General features: G+C 34.1%; 1 long non-coding RNA gene across 1 annotated transcript; it reads left to right on the top strand.

The window, feature by feature from the left end:
• The first annotated feature begins 6499 nt into the window (after positions 1-6499).
• Positions 6500-23621, top strand: LOC123576074. The gene is made up of 2 exons (XR_006701152.1): positions 6500-6536; positions 23232-23621. It is a non-coding gene; the product is annotated as an uncharacterized LOC123576074 (long non-coding RNA).
• Positions 23622-23917: the final 296 nt, after the last annotated feature.

Consider the following 23917-nt stretch of genomic DNA (forward strand, 5'->3'; position numbering starts at 1 on the left):
CAAAATAATAAAAATTGAGCTTCTGTAATTTACAATTTAGATGTTATGTCACATTTGTCTTAACACACTGAAACTATAATTGCAAATAATTGAACTTCCAATACACAAGTAAACGAAATTGCTGAACCAAAAGGAAATTAGCATTGATTGCACTTTGAGTAAACTGAACAAATTTGGTAGTTCTGATTTATTAAGGTAGGGACTAGTCCTAAGCCCATTAACACAAATATTTAATTAAAGTGTTGCAATTTTTAGCAACAAATGCAAGAAGAGGAAACAACCGTAAAAAGACGCTTTTATTTTGGTAATGAAAACCAATATAAAAATTGCAAGAGTAGCACTCTCAAATTAATGCCAGGCAACTAAAAGAAAATTAAACAAAAATTAGATTTTTATAGATCATAATGAATGTTAGAGAAACTACATGATTACTATATTGATATTTGTTTAGCTTTCACACCTGGAATTAATACTTGGAGTAACAGTGCATAATTTCTTGGAGGAACTCTGTAAAATGGGGATACCATTTCCTGACTTTCTTAAATAATTTAACTGCATCTTTATATGACATTTACCCTGTTAACATGAAGTAAAAATTATATTATGCCCATAGCTACTTAATATTTCCAGCAAAAGAGACTCTATTCATCTGAACAAAGATAATTTACACATATCTCCATATAATTTTGTCTAAACACAACAAAGTTTTGTTGCAATTGTGTTTTATGGTCCTCCATTAATAAGTCATCCCACTAAAAAGATCATTAAGCAAACAAAAATAACATCTGCTTTCATTCTTTAAGTCAATTCTATTTTATGACAAGTGTTTACAAGACAAATCTAGTTCATATTAATTAATTTTATAGGTGAGAAATGTATCCAGCCTGTTACTATATTTCTCATGATATAATTTTTAATGAATTAATCACTCATTTAAACTTCATTGCTTCCAACCTGAATAAAACCACTGAGGCTGTCACTGAGAGTAATTCTCACTGAATTTACAAGTGGCCAGTACAAGCCTTCTTAGCAGAACCTATTTTGAATTATCCAAATTGATGAAACCAAAGTGAAGCCAATAAAAGGAATTAAAGAAATTACCCATGTAGTATCCAAGCTAATTAAGACCAATCAGCTATGACTTTGGCTAGAATTCTATTTGTGTCCACATTTTACTTGAATCCAGATTACTATTAACAATGCTTCTGTTGCTATTATTCCTATTCATTTCTAACTTCCTCTTCTTTTTCCTCATCATCCTCTTCCTCCTCCTAGTGTTATTGCTGCTCTATTAGTGCTGTTGTTGCTGGAAGTACTGTAATTCTTGCTACTGCATGGCATAGAAAACAATTCATCTTTACATCTCTATCTGCATAGAGTATATTAAGCCTTGGATTGATTACTACTTACTGACTGGCATTTATTATTTATATTAAATGAGGCATTAATATTCTTTCTTTCTTTCCTTCTTTCTTTCTCTGTTTCTTTCTTTTCAGATTATTTATTTTTAGAGAGAAGGATAGTGTGTGCGAGCGTGGGAGGGGCAGAAAGAGAGGGAGAGGGAGAGAGAGAGAGAGAGAGAGAGAGAGAGAGAGAGAGACTATCAAGCAGGGACTAGCACTGCTAGAATGAAGTGTGATGCGGGGCTATAAACTGCAAACTGTGAGATCATGACCTGAACTGAAATCAAGAATCGGATGCTTAACCAACTGAGTCACCAAGGTGCCCCAATGTTCATTTTATTAATCAAATCTTTGGCAAAATCTTAATATTATATTGGAGACACCTATTTATCTAGATTCCTACATATACATTAAGATCGCATTCTTTAGAGGGCTTACATTATATGTAAACAGTGTTAGCACCTCAACTATAGAAAATTTCTATTTATGGATTTTAATTTATTCAGGGATCAGCTGTATGTGATGGGGGAGGGGCAATATAGTGGTATCCAAAATCTGATGCCTTTTTCTGTTAAGAAACATACTATCCAGGGGCGCCTGGGTGGCGCAGTCGGTTAAGCGTCCGACTTCAGCCAGGTCACGATCTCGCGGTCCGTGAGTTCGAGCCCCGCGTCAGGCTCTGGGCTGATGGCTCAGAGCCTGGAGCCTGTTTCCGATTCTGTGTCTCCCTCTCTCTCTGCCCCTCCCCCGTTCATGCTCTGTCTCTCTCTGTCCCAAAAATAAATAAACGTTGAAAAAAAAATTAAAAAAAAAAAAGAAACATACTATCCATAAATAAAGTAGTAATTTAAGACCAAGGCTAAAAAGAAATTCTATAAAAGTTTTATAAAAAGAAAAAAGAAAGTAATATTTACTGAGAATATGGTGTATTGAGATTAGCCACACAACTTTCCTAAGAGAGTAAACAGAGTAATTGACATATGATGTTTTACATGCTTTATTGTTTTGGGTTAAGTAACAGTTTATGGAAAAAAAGTCAATTGAAGGCAAATTGAAATCTTTGGCTAGCTTCAATTTTACCCATATTGGAAACAAAACTTTACTGATTCCATGGAAAATGGTACAGGTTTAAAATTTTAATTATTAATCTTATTGACTATAAGAATGACAATAACAAAACCAGTGTTTTTGTTATTTTTTTTTTGTTTTATTTGCCTTTAAATGGGAATATCTAGACTACAATCTATTTTCCCACAGTAGTTAGGGTGATCTCTAAGAAAATAAATTGGGTCACTTCATTTCATTAAAAATTACATCACATTGCAATGGTATGTTGGTTCTCAAACTGGCCTCTGTACACTGAGGACAAGGAGAACCTGAAGAAAGAGGCAGACCTTTCCAAATTAGTAGGTGGCAGTTTTAATAAGCACGGGAACTTACATTTGAGATTTGTCTTGGGTGGCTGCAAAACAAGATCTCTGCACGTACCAGCCAGAATCTTAGAAGTGTATATGAAGACCTTCACTAGGCTCAGTCATATATATCAACCAGATGGTTTCAATAGCACATTGATCGCTCAAGGCTTTGACCTTAAAAATGACTCTCATTATGAGGATAATGGAAAACATATATTCCAAGGAAAGAGGAGAGATGAGGAGCATCTGATCACCCAGTTCTAGCTCAGGTTCAATTGGTGGTTACCTCCTTCAATGACCCCCTCCAACATGGTAAGAGAATCCAGACTCTTTATTATGACTTAAAAAAAAAAATTGCACAAGTTCTGGCTACAGTCTGTCAAGTTTTATCTACTTTATCCTCCTCATTCTCCCTAAGTTTTGTCCTAGATTTCCTTTGTTTCGTGAGCACACATTTTCCTCACTAAGGAAAGTTACATACAGTATGCCCCTTTTCTGGGATGCTTCTTTCATGATAAGGCTTCATCCTTCTATTTCTTCAGTTATGACTCTCGGTTTTTCATGTCACCTTCCAAGAGATTCTCACTGTTTGATATAGATACAAGAGTAAACCTCCCTCTCATTTCTCTCTTACACCTTATTATCATTTTCTTTTAGAGCATTTACCACAATTAATGAGATGTTTTGTTTGTTTGTTTAATTTTCTTTTATTATCCAGGCCTCACTAGATTGCTTCACGTATACAAGGACCATGTGTGTTTTGTTTGTGCTGTATCCTAGATATTAGCACAGTGTCTTCACTATCCTAGGTATTCAATAGATACTTGTAGAAAGAACAATTAAATGTATGCATTAATTTGTTGGTAACTTGAAAAGCATCAATCTTGAAGCAGGTTTGTAGCAATTAATCCAGAAAATAAATAATCTAATAGAGAATGCATTTTTCTGGTTCACATCTAGTCCTCAGAATCTTCTTTATCTTTCAGAGATCTTATTTAAAAAGAATATTTGGGGTTTTTACTAATCATGACATTTTATGGTCAGCTAAATATGGTATGGCAAGCTAAAAAATCTGGGCTAAGGAGAGATAGTATAAAATATAACTAATAGCACAATATAAAAATATGGAGATAGGAAGATATACACATTAAAAATTAAAACAGGCGAATTTACAATATAGGTCTAAGAAAGAGCAAGGTGTCACTACTTGCTATTAAGATCCACAAATTTGACAGGGTGCCTGGGTGGCTCAGTTGGTTAAACATGTGACCCTTAATTTTGGCTCAGGTCATGATCTCACGGTTGTAGATCGAGCCGTGTGTCAGGCTCAGGAAAGGTGTGGAGCCAACTTGGGATTCTCTCTCTCTCTGTCTCTCTGCCTCTTCCCTGCTTGTGTGGGCAGGCGCACATGCTCTCTCTCAAAATAAATAAACTTTAAGATTATTTTAAAAATTAAAAAAATCCACAAATTTGAGCCTCTGTTACTAGGAAAAAGTAGGTAATTTTGTGCATAGTACAAAGCATAATGGTGATGAACAGGAGTAAACTGGTTGCCTAACCTGAGTATTTCAGGTTGAGTTTTGTGTGTGTGTCTTTTGTTTATTGCCTTTGTTTTGTTTCCTTTTACTCAAGAGCTCTAAGATGTTTTATGTACATTGGGAGACAAGGAAACATATTAAATAAGTACTCTATTTGACAAGAGATTAGAGATGTGTAATAAAGGAGTTATATTAGGGAAATAATCAGTGTATTGTTTGTTGTGAAGCTTAAGCAGCTTAGTTAAATAGCCTAAGTGAAGCTCACTGCATGCCTGGTAAGTCACACATATCTCTGAACTGTAAAACATATGCCAGCTCCACAGATTGAGAAAGCAGAAAAATTTAAAAATGTGGCTTTTCACTGAAATAGATGGAGGAAATAATGTCCGTGAAAATGTTCAGAAATCATGGTAGGACACCATCTTGGAAAAAATCTTTAAATGTGAATCTTGTTAGTACTCCCTTTAAAGACAAACAAAACTTATTATAGATGCCAAATCTTTATTACTTTTTTGGCACAGCAGAAAAACTTGAAAAGTGAATCTAAATGTGCTTATACTGGAAATGGATAGTATATAAAGCAAGTGTGGCAACCCACTGTCTAAAGCACCTCAAGGCTACCAAGAGATTTTGAAAAGGATAGGTCACAAATTTTCACCCAGATAGGCAGAAAGGGAATGGCCCAAAATAGATTTTGGCTCCCAAAAATGATTTCCGTTCACTCTCAACATTTGTTTCCTTACTAGAGCAAAGATCAAGTATGTTTTTGCTGAAGGAGAGAAAATGTCTTTCCTCAACTAATTCTAACTTTCTCTCTCTCTCTCTCTCTCTCTCTCTCTCTCTCTCTCTCCAGAAGCAGGAAGACTTATTAAAAATGCTATGTTGTTACCTGCTTGTATTTAGGCAAGTGGTTCTTAACCCTTATTGCACAATAAAATCTTTTGGAGTTCTAGTAAATTATACCAATTCTCAGTCCTCACTTTTCTCCATTAAATCCCTAGAGGGGAATTTTCAGCAAAAGTATTATATTTTTTAAGTGGTTCTAAGGTGTAGCCAGGGTGAGAACTTATATCAATGTCATCTGGAAAACACACATACATGGAAAACACACACACCTACACATCTTAAGTTTTTATCTCTTTATAAAGATTTATGAATCCAATGGACCTCAAATGCAAACTTCCACTTTATATAAGAAAAAGTTCAGTCTAATATTCCTTATTAGGAGTTCATTTATTTTACTTTTCTAAATTTTTTTTTTGGAAAGAATGTGAGCCAGGGAGAGGGGCAGTGGGAGAAAGAGAGAGAATCACAATCAGGCTCCATGCCCAGAGTGTGCCTCTGAAGGTTAAGCCTCTGACTCTTGGTTTTGGTTCAGCTCATGATCTCATGGTTTGTGGGTTTGAGCCCTACGTCAGGTTCTGCACTGGCAGTGCGGACCCTGCTTGGGATTCTCTCTCTCCTTCTCTCTGCCCTTCCCCTACCTGCACTGTCTCTGTTTCTCTCAAAAAAAAAAAAAAAAAAAGAGCTAGATCCTTAACTGACTGAGCCATCCAGGTGTCCCCTGATTAGAAGTTTAAATAGTGGTTAAATTAAGTATAACTTACAAGGGATGGGTTTTACATGACTGCATTTAATAAAAAATAATATTCTCTTTTATATGCACACATTCAAGATATTCTAGGAGGCAGAACAAGCTTTTTTCCACCCTGTTGATCTATATAAATTTTATTGTGTTGGTATCTTAGTTCAGGCTGCAATAACAGAATACCATAGACAGGATGACTTAGGTAAGAGAAACTTATTTCTCTTAAAGAGAAATGAGACTGGGAAGTCCAGGATCAAGGTGCCAATCTCAGATCCAGTGTCTGGTGAAGTTATTCTTTCTGGCTTGCAATTGGCTAACCAGCTTATAGTTGTGTCCTCAACATGGTGGAGAGCAAGAAAGAACACAAGCTCTCTGGTCTCCTCTTATAAGGGCACTCATTCATGATGGCCCCACCCTCACGACCTAATAACTTCCCAAAGACTCTACCTCCTAATACCATCAGATTGTAGGCTGCAATTTCAACATGATGGTTTTGGGTTTACACAAACATTCAGTCTGTAACAGTTGGCTAAGAAAGTTCTAAATTCTGAGGGGGAAAAAAAAAGGAGAATCGTACATTCACTCTGAAAATGTAATAGTATGAGATGAGATTCTTTAATTAAAAACACGTTTTTAATTAATTACTTGAAACTATAAGAAACTTTTTTAAATGATGCTTAAACTATTATACTTTGACACACTAATCACCACATTATAGAGTACTAAGAATTATTTTAAGTGAATAAAATTATTTTATATTATAGTTTAGTATTGTATAAAATGCTCTAACTAATATATAACTTGATGTATTTAATAAACAAAAATTAAACATTGGCAATAAAATATTTTTACATATAATGATATGTTTAAATAAGTTATCAAAGCTTGTTTTTAAGATAAAATTACCATAACAAAACACAACCTCAATTTATTTCAACTAGGTTTAGTGTATCCAAAAAGTAATTTTCAAATTAGAAAGAATAAGGTTATATCTATCAGGAATATTATATTCCTATTTATGGCAAGGTTTTAATAACCTTGATTTTTAAAATCATTCCAACAAAATATAATATTTTTCTATTAGAATTTTAAGTAACTGTTATTTGTAGTACATCTAAATTTTACTCATGACATTATCTTCAATTTAATGACATATTTCTAAATATTTGAGGGTGGAAATTTTTTTTTAATCCTCTATTAGAGGAATATCAACTGTTTCTAAAAAGCAACTGTCATTTTCATCATATTTACTATGGCAACAAGCCTAGTTATCATGTGTGTATGGTTTATTTTCAGCAGATGTATAATTATTCCTAAAATAAGCATATATATATACTTAAAAATTAGCTTTTTAAGTTTGAACTTCTAAAAAAATGGTAGCTCTGAACCATAGAACATACAATCCTTACAACTTCCACTTTTCTTCTTTGACTTTTAATATTTAGCACTTCTGACATGAGGAATTTTATAACAGATTTTACTTATTGGAATAAAACAAAAACTTCATATGCTCACCCTCTAACTTTCTTCTCTTGTCCTTGGTAGAAAGAAGGAGGTTAATTATGATTGCCAGGGCACAACAGTCCCTTGAATACTCAAAGACGTAAATGCTTCCAAATTACATTTTTATCTTGATTGTAACCACCTGACACAATGGTGGCACAACACCCCCCCCCCCCCCGCCCCACTGAGTTGTTGGTGTTTTTAGTATAATCAGTACACAAACACATACTGCCTACTACCGGTCTTGGCATTAAGGTTATATGAATTTGCTCCTCTATTTTTGATTTCCCAACTGGATAACAGTCCTCAGTTAATGGAGCTATTTTAAACATCAAGGCAGAGTTATGGGAACATCACAAATTGTTTTCTCACTCTGGGGAAACACAGGTGTATTCTTAGTTTGGTAATAGGTGAATTCTAATTTTTCCAAGTGAAAAACCAGCAAGATAAACATAACTATACTTTACTAATTTGGACTGTTTATTTTATTTTATTGTATTTTATTTTTAATTTTACAGAGTTAACATACAGTGCAACATTGGTTTCAGGAGTAGAATTCAGTGATTCATCACTTACATACAGCACCAAATGATCATCACAAGTGCCCTCTGTAATACCCATCACTCACCTAGTCCTCCTACCCACCTCCCTCCATTAACCCTCAGTTTGTTCACTATTGTTAAGAGTCTCTTATGGTTTGTTTCCCTCACTTCTCTCCCGTCCACACCTTCCCCTAAGTTCATCTGTTTTGTTTCTTAAATTCCACATATGGGTGAAATCATATGGTATTTGTCATAATACACTCTAGCTACATCCACATCATCCTGCAAATGGCAGGATTTCATTCTTTTTGATGGCTGGGTAATATTCCATTATATATATATATATATATATATATATATATACACCACATATTCTTTATCTATTCATTAGTCAATGGACATTTGGGCTCTCTTTATAGTTTTGCTATTGTTGATAATGTTTCTATAAACATTGGGGTACATGTGCCCCTTCCAATCTGTCTTTGTGTATACTTTGGGTAAATACCTAATTCTGCAATTGTATGAAATAACTTTGTTGGATGGTTATGTCAAAAAACCTTTTTTACTCAGCCTTACCAAATGCCCATCTAAGCTGTTAAAACTTAGCAGTGAGAAAAAAAAACAAACAAAACAAAACTAACATACATAAACACAGAAAAACCAAATGCTCACTCTTTTCTGCTGGATATGTTTATAACAAGACAGTAATCAGACTGAAAACATGGAGGGAATAGTGCTGGCTTGCTTAGGAGGGTAAAGGAGAGAGAGATCAATTTTCAAAAAATGAAAGGACTTTGATAACTGAAGAGGAAGCACAAGACAGTCCTTGAAAAGAAATAATGAACATTAAATTGTGAGCTGGATGCACAAAGATGTAAGGTATAAATACAAATTCTTAATTTCGGATTGACCCAGAGCTTGGTTCTTATTCCTATTTTCTATACAAACTTAATTCCTTGGTGATCTATCCAGTCTTGGGCAGTAAGTGCATCTCTGGGCCCATGATTCCCAGACTTCTCAATTCCAGACTTAATTATCCAATGGCTTCCTGTGGATATCTACTTGTTATTCTAGGTGACAACTCAAATGTAACATGTTAAATTGGCTTCCCTCACATTATTTCCCATCTCAGTGGATGACAATTCCATCCCTTCGTTTGCTCAGCATAAACTTTTATATCATTATTTGCATTTTCTTTTTTCTCAAGCTCAACAACGAATCTGTAAGAATATCCTTAGACTTTTCTCTTCCTCGTATCTTTCTCTACTTCCTCAGTATCCTCCTAACACCCCTTAATCATCTACAACATTTTCCTTTTCTTTATTTTTTTATTTTTTTAATGTTTCTTTACTTTTGGGGGGGGCAGATCATGAGCGGGGGAGGGGCAGAGAGAGAGGGAGACACAAATCCAAAGCAGGCTCCAGGCTCCAAGATGTCAGCACAGAACCCAATGAGGGGCTCAAACTCACGAACTGCAAGATCACGACCTGAGCCAAAGCCGGGCACTTAACTGACTGAGCCACCCTGGAGCCCTAACATTTTTCTTTTCTTAAGAGAATCCCACTAAAGGAAAATTTCAATTTCCCTTGAATGAAAATAAGCCTAAAAATAATGCTGTGCAAACAGAATTTAAATCATGATCTCAGGCTGGATTTCATTCCATTGCAAAGATTTTCCTAAAATTAGGAAGATAGAATTAAATTCACAACTGACTTCAGAATTGTATTGGCTATGTATTACCTAGGACTGCATGATCTTTATCACTTAGTTCATCTATTGAGTCATCAGATGAGAAACACTGGATAAATAGTGATAACTAGGTAGATCATATTAGGATGACATAATCAGTGCTCTATAATATTCAAGAACAGCTAGATAAGGAAATAACAGTTGATAATAGCTTAAGAGGCTATTCATGAAACTTTCTCCCAATATCATATTGGGCAAAAATATAAATGTAGTTCAGTAAAAAAGAAAAAAAAGGAGTCTAGTGTCAACAACAACAGAAATAGATTTCCAGGTTTAATAAAGTTATGTCAACTGATTAAGATGCAATATAAGAAGTTTAACAAGGAAAAATTAGACGTAAAGTCAGTGATTTAGAGGAAATAAAGTATATGCATTAACACATAGAATGTATCCTAGAAAAAGAAATAATCAAAAAGAGTATTAAAATCAATTAAGTAAGTACTCTTTCTCAGTATTAAAAATTAAGCAATAGCTACTGGTCCTAAACCTGCTCCTTAAAGACTAACAAAATTAATTGCTCCTGCAACTAGACCTTGGTCTCATAGACCCAATTGGAGTAATAGCCCCCTAAACCTAGGTAGGATAATAGAGGCAAAAGCATTAAAAGTCTGAATTGTCATCTCTAACTATTGACTAAGTTACCTCAGTATTCTATTAAGATAGAACTCAAAGAATGCCTCAGGCACACACAAATAACTTTTTGCAGAAAATAGTATCCATTATACTGGCTTTTGCAGTACTTTGTCCTCTGGTTAAGGGCCCAATGGTTGAGAGTATAGTTGAGAATATTTCAATTGGCTATCAGCAAAATAATCATATGTTGTTTGCTAATGGTTTGCAATCTCACTATATCCTATTTAGTGCCACCTGAAGCAAAAATTTGCACTTTGACAGGACACTCAGATGTAGAGTTGATGACAACTGCCAGTATTATTCAAATTCACATATCAGTACCAAATACTTTTTGGACACTAATGCATCAAGATTTTCCTAAAGCCCCATGTTTGATCTGAATGTTTGAGTCTCCCCCAAATTTGTAATGAAATCTAATGCCCAATGTGATGGTATTAGGAGGTGGAGTCTTTGGGAGGTGTGTAGGTCATGAAAATGGAAATCCCTTGCCCCTTGCACCTTGTTGGGACACAGCAAGAAGGCACCATCTATGAATAAGAAAGTGGGCCCTCACTGGACACCAAATCTCCAGTTCCTTCATCTTAGACTTCCAAACTTCAGAACTGTAAAATATAGTTCTGTTTAATTTTCTTTAAAATAATTTCAGTTTTAGGGGGCCTGTATGGCTCAGTCAGTTAAGCATCCAACTCTTGATCTCGGCTCTGGTCATGATCTCACAGTTCATGAGTTCAAGTCCCACATCAGGCTCTGCACAGACATTGCAGAGCATGCTTGGGATTCTGCCTCTCTCTTTCAAAATAAATACATAAAGTTAAAATATAATAAAAATATCATTTAAAAATTATTTCATTTGTTTAAATTAAACAAACAAAAAATAGAACAGTTCACCCATTTCTCCCACCCTCCTTTTGGCAATCACCAGTCTGTTCTCTGTATCTGTGTGGCTATTTTTTCTTTTAGATTCCACATATGATTATCATACGATATTTGTCTTCTCTGTCTTATTTCACTTATCATAATGAATTTATCATAAGGTGCATTCATGCTGCAAACGGCAAGATTTCATTCTTTTTTGTGGCTGAATAATATTCCATTGTACAGGCATACCTAATTTTATTGTGCTTCATTTTATTGCACTTTGCAGACACTGAAGTTTTAACGAGTTGAAAGTGCGTGGCAACCCCATATCAAGCAATTCTATTGGCACATTTTTTCCCAACAGTATTAGCTCACTTCATATCTCTGTGTCACATTTTGTTAATTCTCAAAATATTTCTCAAGATATTTCTCAATAATTTCTCAAAATATTTCAAACTTTTTCATTATTATTACATGTGTCATGCTGATCTGTGATCAGTGAATATGGCTTGATGAAAGTTCAGATAATAGCGTTTTTAGCCAGAAAATATTTTTATAAATTGAGGTATATACATTGTTGTTTTCAGATATGCTATTTCATGCTAATAGACTGCAGTATAGTGTAAACATAACTTTTATATGCACTGGGAAACCAAAAAATTCATCTGACTTCCTTTTTGTAATGACTTTATTGTAAAAACTTTATTGCAGTGGTATGGGACTGAGTCTAACATTTTCAGGATATGCCTGTATATATATATACCACAATTTCTTTACCCATTCATCCATCAATAAACTCTTAGGTTGATCCCAACTGTAACAACTGTAAACAATGCTGCAATAAACATAAGAATGCAGATATCTTTTTGAGTTAGTGTTTTTGTTTTCTTTCTGTAAATAGCCAGAATTAGAATAGCTGGATCATGGGGGTAATTCTATTGTTAAGTTTTGATACTATTTCCACAGTGGCTGCACCAAATTACATTCCTTCTAACAGTGCATGAGGGTTCCCTTTACTCCACATCCTTACCAACACTTGTTATTTCTTGTCTCTGTGACCATAGCCATTTAATAGGTGTGGGGTGATATCTCATTGTGGTTTTGATTTGCATTTCCCTGATGATTAATGATATAAAGCATCTTTTAATGTCCCTGTTGGCCAGCTGCATGTCTTCTCTGGAAAAAATGTCTATTCAGATCTGTCCATTTTTTAAGCAGATGTTTAGTTTTTGCTACTGAATTGTATGAGTTGTTTATATATTTTGTATATGAACTCCTTATCAAATATATAATTTGTAAATATTTTCCGCCATTTAGGAGACTGCCTTTCCAATGTTATTGATGGTGTCCTTTGCTGTGAAGAACTGTTTTAGCTGGATGCAGTCTCACTTCTTTATTTTTGCTTTTGTTGCTTTTGTTTTTGTTGTCATATTGAAAATAATCATTAAGACTATGCCAAGGAGCTTATTACCACTTATGTTTTCTTCTAGTAGTTTTATGGTTTCAGGTCTTATGTTCAAGTCTTTAGTCCATTTTAAGGGAACCTTTGTATATGGTGTAAGATAGTGATTTTGTTTCATTCTTTTGTATGCAGCTGTCCAATTTTCCCAAAACCATTCATTAAGAGACTGTCCTTTCCTTATTGTATATTCTTGGCTCCTTTGCTGTGAATTAATTGTTCACATATGTGTGGGTTTATTTTGGGGTAATCTATTCTGTTCCATTGATTTAGGTGTCAGTTTTTATGCCAATACTCCCCTGTTTTAATTACTATAGCTTTGTAATATAATTTGAAATAAAAGAGAGTGATTCTTCCAACTTTGCTTTTCTTTCTGTACATTGTTTCGGTTATTCAGGGTCTTTTATGGTTCTATAAACCAATGTTAGGATTGCTTGCTCTATTTCTGGGACAAATGCCATCCGAATTTTGATAAGAATTGCATTGAATCCATAGATTTCTTTGTGTAGTATTGACATTTTAACAAAATTACGTCTTCCATTCTATGAGCATGAAATGTCCAACTATTTGTATCATCTTCAATATCTTTCATTAATGCCTTATATACTTCAATATACAAATTAAAAATAAAAGGTATTCCTAGGTATTCTATTCTTTTTATGCAATTGTAACTGAGGTTTTTTGCTTAATTTTGATTTCTGATAGTTAATTGTTAGTGTATAGAAATGCAATTAATTTTTTTATTGACTTTATATCCTGGAACTTAACTGAATTCATTTATTAGTTTTAATAGTTTTTTGATGGAGTCTGAGGGGTTTTACCTGTAATATGTCGTCTGCAAATAGGGACAGTTTCACTTCTTCCTTTCCATTCTGGATGACTTTAATTCTTTTTCTTGTCTAAGGGTTCCCAATATTATGTTGAATAAAAATGGCCAGAGTCGGCATCCTTGTCTTGCTTCTGAAAAAGATTTCCACTTTGCATCACTGAATATTACCTTAGCTGTGAGTTTGTCATTTGTGGCCTTTATTACGTAGAGGTACATTCCATCTATACCTGCTTTTTGAGAGTTTTTATGATAAATGGATGTTGAGTTTTGTCAAGGCTTCTTTGTATCTATTGAGACCATATGATTCTGTTTTTCTTTGTGTTAATGTAGTGTATCACATGAATTGCCACGGATGTCAAAACATCCTTGCATCCATGGAATAAGTCCCACTTGACCATGCTGTATAATGCTTTTAATGCATTGCTGAATTTGATTTGCTAATATTTATTGAGAACTTTTGCATCTATTTTCATCAGGGATATTGGCCTGTAATTCTTTTCTTGTGACATCCTTATCTGGTTTTGGTATCAGGGTAATGTTGGCCTCATTAAATGAGTTTGGAGAAGGTGCCTTCTCTTCTATTTTTAAAAAAGTTTTAGAATGATTGGTATTGATTTTTTGAATGTTTACTACAATTCACCAGGGAAGTTTTCTGTTCATAACATTTTATATTAAGAGGCTTTAGATTACTAATTCAATCTCTTTTCTAGTAATAAATCTGTTCAGATTACCTATTTCATCATGATTCAGTGTTGGGAATTGTATGTTTCTAGGAAATTATCCATTTGTTTTAGGTTGTCTAGTTTGTTTAATATAATTGATGAAAGTAGTCACTTAAGATTCTTGTATCAATTGTAACATCTCCTCTTTCATTTCTGATTATATTTGAGTCCTCTCTTATTGTGAGTCTAACTAAAGGTTTTTCAATTTCATTTTCAAAGAACCAACTCTTAGTTTCTTTGATTGTTTCTTGTTTTCTTCTTATTTTCTATTGTGTTTATTAATGCTCTAATCTTTTGTATTTCCTTTTTTCTTCTAAGTTGGGGTTTTGATCCTTTTTTTCTAGTTCCTTCAGATGTAATATTAGGTTGTTTATTTGCTTTTTTTTTTGAGGTAGGAATTTTTTGCTATAATATTTCCTCTTAGAACTGCTTTAGTTCCATCTCATTAATTCTAGTATGTTACATTTCCATTTTTTATCTCAAGTACTTTTTATTTTTTATTTCTTCTTTTACCCATTGATTTTTCAATGGCATGTTATTGAACTTCCATATATTGTCAATTTTCTATTTTTTTCATGCAATTAATTTCTAGTTGCATACCACTGTGGTTGGAAAAGATGCTTGAAATAATTTCAATCCTCTTATATTTATTAAGACTTGTTAAGTGGCCAAATACATAATCTCTCTTGGAAAATGTTCCATGTGTCCCTGTAAAGAATGTGTATTCTTGGGGCGCCTGGGTGGCGCAGTCGGTTAAGCGTCCGACTTCAGCCAGGTCACGATCTCGAGGTCCGTGAGTTCGAGCCCCGCGTCAGGCTCTGGGCTGATGGCTCAGAGCCTGGAGCCTGTTTCCGATTCTGTGTCTCCCTCTCTCTCTGCCCGTCCCCCGTTCATGCTCTGTCTCTCTCTGTCCCAAAAATAAATAAACGTTGAAAAAAATTAAAAAAAAAAAAAGAATGTGTATTCTGTTGCTTTTGCATGGAATGTTTTGTAAATATCTGTTAAGTCCATCTGATCTAATGTCTCATTTAAAGCCAATGTCTCCTTGTTGATTTTCCGTCTGGATGATCTATCCATTGATGTAAGTGGGCTATTAAAATTCCCTTGTATTCTTGTATTGCTGTTTGGTTCTCTCTTTAGTAGTTAGTATTTGCTTTATATATTTAGGCACACTTATGCTGGGTGAATAAATATTTACAAATGTTAAATCTTCTTGTTGGAATAACCCTTTAACCATATGTAACACCCTTCTTTGTCTCTCATTACAGTTTATTTTAAAATCAACCTGTCTTATATAAGACTAGAGACTCCAGTTTTCTTTTTATTTCCATTTACATGAAATATCTTTTTCCATGCTTTCACCTTCAGTCTGTGTATGTCCTCACATCTAAAGTTAGTCTCTTGTAGGCAGTTTATAGATGGATCTTTCTTTTTTTTTTAATCCACTCAATCACTATATGTTGTTTGAATGGAGAATTTGGTCCATTTACATTTAAAATAATTATGGATAGATATGTGCTTATTGCCATTTTGTTAATTATTTTAGAACTGTTTTTGTTGTTCTTTGTTTCTTTCTTTTTCTTTTGCTCTCTTCCTTTGTGGTTTGATTATCTCTTTAGTGTTAAACTTGTATAACTTTCTCTTTATCTTTTGTGTATTTACTGATTTATTTTTTCTTTGTGATTACCATAAGGTTTGCATATAACAATGTATATCTGTAACAGCCTATTTTAAGTTGATAACAACTTGAGTTTGATCCCATTGTAAATTCAACATAATTACTCCTCCCCACTGACAATGTTTGTTTCTGATGTTACATTTTACATGTTTTTATCACCGGTATCCCTTAATGATGTTATTTATAGCTTTTTTTTTTTTTGCTATTTTTGTCTTTTAACCTTCCTAATAGCTGTGTGAGTGATTAATCCACTACCTTTATTGCATACTTACCTTTTCATTGAGATTTATTCTTTCATATGTGTTCTTGTTACTAATTAGCACCCTTTCTTTTCAGCTTAGATTCCTTAACACATATTGTAAGCCTGGTTTAGTACTGATAAACTCCTTTAGCTTTTGCTTGTCTGAAAAACCCTTTATCTCACCTTCACTGATGTTAATGGGTAGAGTAGTCTTGGTAGGAAGTTTTTTCTTTCAGTATTGTCAATATGTTGTGCTATTTATTCCCTTCTGACCTACAAATCTTCAATCTTATGCGAGTGTCCTTGTATTTCTCTTGCTACTTTTAATATTTTCTTATTGTCTTTAACTTTTGACATTTTAATTCTAATGCAATTTGTTGTAGGTTTCTTTGGGTTCCTTGTATTTGGAACTCTCTGGATTTCCTGGATTTGTAATTTTTTTTTTTTTTTAATGAGCTACATGGTCTCTGGAATTTTGTTATGGCAAACTGAGTAGGCTAAGATATCCCAATATATTTTTTCTAAAATTTAAATCGGAAGAGTAAAAAAAAAATTTTTCTTGTAGATCTATATCAATTTAATATGGAGCCACTAATTTTTTTAAACTTTTCTCACCTATGGGGTTTTAACAATTACTAGAAGCTGCTTTTAATTTTTTGTTAATATATTATTTGTTTTTAAAAGATTAATAATGAATATATGGTCTCCAAGAAAAACTTAAAGTTTTACATAACTTCCACAACACTGGCCATAAACTGTCTGTGGAAAGAAGGGTCTTATCAAAACAAGGTTAAATATTAGAGGACTATCCATTAACTATTAAATATTAGAGGAATATCTTAAAAATATTACTAGGAATAACTGGCTATTACAGATAATGGATCACATATTCTAAACTGCAAGCCAGACATGTCAAAAGAAAAATGAAAGGATACAAAGAAAAAAAATCATGCAATGGGAGAAATAACAGCAAACACTACAGAAATGCAATTATAAGAGAATATCATTAAAAACTATATTCCCACAAATTGGACAACCTGGAAGAAATGAATAAATTCCTAGAAACATATAAACAACCAAAACGGAAACAGGAAGAAACAGAAAACTTGAGCAGACTAATAATCAGCAAAGAAATTGAATTAGTAATAATAATTAAAAAAAAATCCCAACAACAAAAAAAACCGTCCAGAGCCAGATGGCTTCACAGGAAAACTTTATCAACTATTCCAAAAAAATATAACAGATAGGGAAAACTTCCAAATTCATTCTATCAGGCCAGCATTACCCTGATACCAAAACCACATGAAGACTCTACTAAAAAAGAGAACTATAGGCCAAACAATATCCATGATGAACATGGATGCAAAAATTCTCAATAATATACTAGCAAACTGAATCCAATGATACATTTAAAAAATCATTTACCATGATCAAGTGGGATTTATTCCTGGGTTGCAAGTGTGGTTCAATACTGGCAAATCAATCAATGTGATACACTGCCTTAATAAAAGAAAGAATAAGAACCATTATGGTCCTCTCAATAGATGCTGAAAAGGCATTTGACAAAGTACAACATCCACTAATGATTAAAAACTCTCAACAAATTAGGTTTAGAGGGAATATACCTCAACATAATGAAGACCATATATGAAAAGCATGGAGCTAATATCATCCTCAGTGGGGAAAAACTGACAACAAAAAAGAAATAAAAGTATCCAAGTGGGCAAGGAAGAAGTCAAAGTTTCACTATTTGAAGATGACATGATATTCACCCAAAGCTTCCACCGAATAACAGAAGAACTGATAAATAAATTAAGTAAATTTTTAGGATACAAATCAATGTATAGAAATCTATGCACTTAATATGCAGCAGAATTAAGCAGCAGAAAGAGAAGTAATAGCGGAGCAGCAGAAAGAGAAATTAAGGAATTTCATCAGTAACTGTACCAAAACCAATAAGGTACCTAGGAATAAACCCAACAAAACAGATAAAAGACCCATACTCTGAAAACTATAAAACACTGATGAAAGAAATTGAAGAGGACATAAAGAAATGGAAAGATATTTCATGCTCATGGATTGGAAGAATAAATATTGTTAAAGTGTCTATACTAACCAAAGCAGTATACATATTTAACGCAATTCCTATCAAAACCCACCAGCATTTTTTACAGACGTAGAACAAAACCTAAAATTTGTATGGAACCACAAAACATCCAATATAGCCAGGAAACCTTGAAAAAGAAAAAAAAAAGAGAGAAAAAAAAAAGGCTGGAGGCATCACAATGCCGGACTCCAAGTTATATTACTTGGTACTGGTACAAAAGCAGACACAGATCAAGAACAGAAGAGAAAACTCAGAAATGAATCCACAACTGTATGGTCAATTGAACTTTGAAAGAAGCAGGCAAAAATATGCAATGGGAAAGACATTCTCCTCAACAAAGTGTGTTTGGAAAACTGAAAAGCTACATGCAAAAGAATGAAACTGGACCACTTTCTTACACCAAACACAAAAATAAACTCAAAATGGATTAAAGACTCTTAACGGTGAGACTTGAAACCATAAAAATGCTACAAGACAACAAAGGCAGTAATCTCTTTGACATTAGCTGTAGCAACTTCTTACTAGATGTGTCGTCTGAGGCAAGGTAAACAAAAGCAAAAATGAACTATTGGGATTTTATCAAAACAAACAGAAGTGAGATCATACCATGCATATTGTCAGATCACAATGCTATGAAACTTGAAATCAACCATAAGAAAAAATTTGGAAAATCTCCAAATGCATGGAGGTTAAAGAATATCCTACTAAAGAATGAGTAAATCAACCAGGCAATTAAAGAAGAAATTAAAAAATATATGGAAGCAAATGAAAATGAAAACACAACAGTCCAAACTCTTTGGGATACAGCGAAGGCAGTCCTAAGGGGAAAATACATTGCAATCCAAGCCTATCTCAAGAAACAAGAAAAACCCCAAATACAAAATCTAACAGCACACCTAAAGGAACTAGAAGAAGAACAGCAAAGAAACCCCAAGGCTAGCAGAAGAAGAAAAATAATAAAGATCAGATCAGAAATAAAGAACACAGAATTAAAACAACAACAACAACAACAACAAAAAGTAGAGCAAATCAATGAATCTAAGAGTTGATTTTTTGAAAAAAATAAACAAAATCGATAGCCCCCTAGCCAGACTTCTAAAAAGGAAAGAGAACCCAAATAGATAAAATCACAAATGAAAAAGGACAGATCACAACCAACACTACAGTGAAACAAGCAAACAATTATTAAAAAATACTATGAAAAATTATATGCCAAGAAATTGGAAAACTTGGAAGAAATGGACAAATGCCTAGGTACCCACACACTACCAAAACACAGGAAGAAATAGGAAATTTGAACAGACCCATAATCAGAGAAGAAATTGAATCAGTCACCAAAAATCTCCCAACAAATAAGAGTCCTGGACCAGATGACTTCCCTGGGGAATTCCACCAGACATTTAAAGCAGAGTTAATATCTATCCTTCTCAAGCTGTTCCAAAAAATAGAAATGTAAGGAAGGCTCCTGGATGCATTCTATGTAGCCAGCATACCTGTGATTACCAAACCGGACAGAGGCCCCACAAAAAAGGAGAATTACAGGACAATATCCCTGATGAAAATGGATGCAAAAATTCTCAACAAGATACCAGCAAATCGAATTCAACAGTATATTAAAAAAACTATTCACCATGATCAAGTGTGATTCATTCCAGAGCTGCAGGACTGGTTCAATATTGGCAAATCAATCAATGTGATACATCACATTAATAGAAGAAAGGATAAGCACCATACAATCCTGTCAGTAGATGCAGAAAAAGCATTTGACAAAATACAGCACCCTTTTGTTTTTAATTTGTTTTTAATTTTATTTTTTATTTTTTTAAGTTTACATCCAACACCCTTTCTTAATAGAAACCCTCAAGAAAGTCAAGATAGAAGGAACATACTTTAACATCATAAACACCATGTATGAAAAGCCCACATCTAATATCATCCTCAATGGGGAAAAACTGAGAGCTTTTCTCCTGAGATTAGGAACACGACAGGGATGTCTACTCTCACCACGGTTGTTTAACATAGTGTTGGAAGTCCTAGCCTCAGGAATCAGACAACAAAATGAAATCAAAGGCATCCAAATTGGCAAGGAAGAACTTTCACTTTTCACAGATGACATGATACTCCACATGGAAAACCCGAAAGACTGCTAGAAAAGATACATGAATTCAACAAAGTTGCAGGATACAAATCAATGTACAGAAATCAGTTGTATATCTATATATGAATAAGGAAGCAACAGAAAGAGAAAGTAAGAAATCTATCCCATTTACAATTGCACCAAGAACCATAAAATACCTAGGAATAAACCTAACAAAAGATATAAAAGATCTGTATTCTGAAAACTATAGTGAAATTACAAAAAAAATTGAAGTCACAAAGAAATGGAAAAACATTCCAGGAAAGCAACATGCAGAAGAATGAAACTAGACCACTTTCCTACACCATACACAAAAAAATAAACACAAAATGGATGAAGAATCTAAGTATCAGACAGGAAACCATCAAAACCCTAGAGGAGAAAACAGGCAACAACTTCTTTGACCTCAGCGGCAGCAATTTCTTGCTCAATACGTCTCTGAATGCAAGGGAAATAAAAGCAAAAATGAACTACTGGGACGTCATCAAGACAAAAACTTCTGTACTGCAAAGGAAACAATTAACAAAACTAAAAGGCAACTGATGGAATGAGAGAAGATATTTGGAAATGACATATTGGATAAAGGTTAATATCAAAAATATATAAAGAACTTACCAAACTCAACGCCCAAAAAACAAATGATCCAGTGAAGAAATGGGTAGAAGACATGAATAGACACTTTTCCAAAGAAGACATCCAGACGGCCAACAGACACATGAGAAGATGCTCAATATCACTCATCATCAGGGAAATACAAATCAAAACTACACTGAGATACCACCTCACATTTGTCAGAGTGGCTAAAATTAACAACTCAGGAAACAGCAGATGCTGTGAGGATGTGGGTAAAAGGGAAGCCTCTTGTTGGTGGGAATGCAAACTTGTGCAGCCACTCAGAAAAACAGTGTGGAAGTTCCTCAAAAAACTAAAAATAGAGGGGCGCCTGGGTGGCTCAGTCGGTTAAGCGTCCGACTTTGGTTCAGGTCATGATATCACGCTCCGTGAGTTCGAGCCCCATGTTGGGCTCTGTGCTGACAGCTCAGAGCCTGGAGCCTGCTTCGGATTCTGTGTCTCCCTCTCTCTCTGACCCCCCCCCCCCCCCGTTCATGCTCTGTCTCTCTCTGTGTCAAAAATAAATAAACATTAAAAAATTAAAAAAACTAAAAATATAACTTCCCTACAACCCGGCAACGGCACTACTAGGAATTTATCCAAAGGATACAGGAGTGCTGATTCATAGGGGTACATGTGCCCCAATGTTTATAGCAGCACTTTCAACAATAGCCAAGTTATGGAAAGAGCCAAAATGTCCGTCAATGATAAATGGATAAAGAACATATGGTTTCTATATACAATAGAATACTACTTGGCAATGAGAAAGAATGAGATCCTGCCATTTGCAACGACATGGATGGAACTGGAGGGTATTATGCAAAGTGAAATAAGTCAGTCAGAGAAAGATATCATATGTTTTCACTCATATGTGGAACTTGATAAACTTAACAGAAGACCATGGGGGAAGGATAGGGGAAAAATAGTTTCAAACAGAGAGGAAGGCAAAGCATAAGAGAGCCTTAAATACAGAGAACAAACTGAGGGTTGATGTGGGGGGTGTAAGGGAGAGAGGAAAATGGATGATGGGCATTGAGGAGGGCACTTATTGGGATGAGCACTGGGTGTTGTATGTAAGCAATGGATCACGAGAATCTACCCCCAAAACCAAGAGCATGCTGTATGCACTGTATGATAGCTAACTTGAAAATAAACTATACTTAAAATTAAACAAATTAAAACTAATTAAATAAATAAATAAATAAATAATCTCAACTCCCCCAAAATGAATAATCCTATGAAAATGGACAGAAGACGTGAATAGACATTTTTCCAAAGAAGACATTACTGATGGCCAAGAGACACATGAAATGTTGCTCAATGTCACTCATCATCAGAGTAATTCAAATCAAAACTACAGTGAGATATCACCTCACACCTGTCAGAATGGCTAAAATCAACACACAAGAAACAACAGATGTTGGTGAGGATACAGAGAAAGGAGAACCTTCTGGCACTGTTGGTGGGAATGTAAACCCGTGCAGCCACTCTGGAAAACAGTATGGAGTTTCCTCAAAAAGTTAAAACTGTAACCATCCCATGATCTAGCAATTGCACTACCAGGTATTTACCCAAAGAATACAAAATAACTAAGTGAAAGGTATGCATGCACCCTGATGTTTATAGCAACATTATCTCCAATAGACAAACTATGGAAATAGCCCAAATATCCACGAATTGATAAATGAATAAAGAAACACACACACACACACACACACACACACACACACACACACACAAAGGTAAAGGTAAGTTGCTCTCATAAATAAATAAATAAATAAATAAATAAATAAATAAATAAATAAATTTATTGGTAATAAATAAATTTTTATTTATTTATTCTCAGGGCTGAAATTACCCTAAACCTTCTAGGATGATAGAAAAACTAATAGTATTTTAAACATAAAATGGGATAAACTTCAGAGACCTTTGAACTGCCTTGACAGAAATAGTCTCCCTTGACTCTTAAGTTTCTTTATGTTATTCCCCAAGAAAGGCCCACAGACATTCCTATGAAAAGATGATACTGGCTGTTCCACTTAGCTATTAATATCACGCTTTACAATCTCTTACTGGCAGATTAGGCTTATAATTGGCAGAGACTGAAGCATATATTTAGTCTTATTACCAATGTGTATGTATGTGTCCTTTCTTACATGTGACCAAGCAACCACTTTATGAGGTATAATCTGAACACCTGCTTCTGTGTTCTTCTAGACAAACAGGGAAGATTAGCTCTTGAATCATGATGGAAAGAGCCCTATTATGTCCTACTAATCAAACTACAAGTAATATCATCGGATTCATGCATCAGCCTCTCAAAAAAGAATATAATTCTTTACTTAAATATCATGCAAATATAGATAACTAAATTATCATCCCCTTTTTTCATTTTTCAAACTCTTCATATTGGAATTGGGATCTTTTCTTTGACATAATCTGGACATGCTTGGCTGCTGGTTTAGCAGTTGATGACAAAACTCTGGAAGTAATCTTTTCACAATGCTAAAATACAAGATCTCCTGCTTGCAACTGGTCTCTGACTAAATTAAATGAAAGCAATCACGCAGCAAAAAAAAAAAAAAGTTGAGTCTGTGATCACTGTTGAAAATGACTAAAAGGGGAGTCTAAGAATTGAGAACTGAGCTGAAAAGAATAGAATCTAGACTCATTCAAACTCTTTTCCAGATTATGCAGGTGATGCATGCTAATTTCCAATAAGATAATTTTTTAAAATAAATATTGTCATGTTCTTTTTTATGATTTCTAATGGCTACATTAATAGTGTTTTTTAAATTTTGTGCTTATAGTTACCAATTAAACAACAAAAGGTATAATTCAATCAATTAATGACCCATCTGCATTTAAATATATTTTATTGACTAATTTATACTCTTACAGGT

This window comes from Leopardus geoffroyi, chromosome C2 (assembly GCF_018350155.1).
Source record: "Leopardus geoffroyi isolate Oge1 chromosome C2, O.geoffroyi_Oge1_pat1.0, whole genome shotgun sequence".
Taxonomy (NCBI): Eukaryota; Metazoa; Chordata; class Mammalia; order Carnivora; family Felidae; genus Leopardus; species Leopardus geoffroyi.